The sequence below is a fragment of the Antechinus flavipes genome, chromosome 4 (assembly GCF_016432865.1).
Source record: "Antechinus flavipes isolate AdamAnt ecotype Samford, QLD, Australia chromosome 4, AdamAnt_v2, whole genome shotgun sequence".
NCBI classification, from domain to species: Eukaryota; Metazoa; Chordata; class Mammalia; order Dasyuromorphia; family Dasyuridae; genus Antechinus; species Antechinus flavipes.
This window is the reverse complement of record NC_067401.1, coordinates 197446299-197447281: the sequence shown is the minus strand read 5'-3', so window position 1 is coordinate 197447281 and position 983 is coordinate 197446299. Positions and strand designations below refer to the sequence as shown.

At 44.7% G+C, this 983-nt stretch overlaps 1 non-coding gene across 1 annotated transcript; it reads right to left on the bottom strand.

Moving 5' to 3' along the window:
* Nucleotides 1–560: 560 nt before the first annotated feature.
* Nucleotides 561–664, bottom strand: LOC127563565 (U6 spliceosomal RNA). Its single transcript, XR_007954015.1, has one exon. It is a non-coding gene; the product is annotated as a U6 spliceosomal RNA (small nuclear RNA).
* Between the last annotated feature and the right edge of the window lie 319 nt (nt 665–983).

Genomic DNA, 983 nt, shown 5'->3' with positions numbered 1-983 from the left:
GAGCTTGTGGCCAGGCCCTAGAAGGAGCTCTGAAAACAGCTGCATAAAACCCCTGAAGCTTGGGGCAGGGTACCCTCCACCCTGGAAATAGAGCCCTACATTTACAAAGAGTTAAAAGAAAATGAACAAACAACAAAAAAAGTTTCTCACCCTTCAAAGTTATTATGGTGACAAGGAAGATCAAAGCACACACTCAGAAGATGGGAAAGTCAGAGCTCCTACATCCAAAGAAACAGGAGGGATGCTGCACTGGCGGTCCTTGGAGGCACAGTTGACCACTGTGTTATCAGAGTTCAGAAGTCTTTCAATGTTTTCCTCTACATTATTGTGGTCATGGTACAAATTATTCTCCTACTCCCACTTACAATCAGTATTAGTTCTCCTCAAATGATCATCCTACATCTCCCCTTTGTAACTGTGATTACCTAGGAAGCCGATGTTCTTCTTCTCTATTTCCTCATCACACACTAATACCACAATCCGCTGGCAGTCTAGCTTCTTACCCTTCCTTTCAAAGGAAACCGCTCCATCAAAAGTGACCTATGATCTTTTAATTCTTTAACAATATGGAATGCCTCACAAATTTGCCTGTCATCCTGTGCAAGAGCCGTGCTCACCTTCTCCGTATCATTCCAATTTTAGTATACGTGTTGCCGCAACAAGCCCAGCCCATGATCTTTTAAATGTGAAATCCAGTAACATATTTTTGGAGGCAAATGAGGTTAAGGGACTGAGCTAGTAAGCTACATCTGAACTCAGTTCTCCTGACTCAAGGGCATGTGCTCTATCCACTGAACCACCCAGCTGCCCAACCAGTAACATTCCCTTAACGTTTGTCCTCCTTGAAATTTCTGAAACTTTTGATATTACTGCCCGCCTTCCTCCTGGAGACTCTTGCCTCCCAGGGCATCCATTACATTCTTCTCTCCAAGCTCCCCTCCTATCTGCCCAACAGTCTCAGTCTCAGTCTTGCTCCTTCCCCC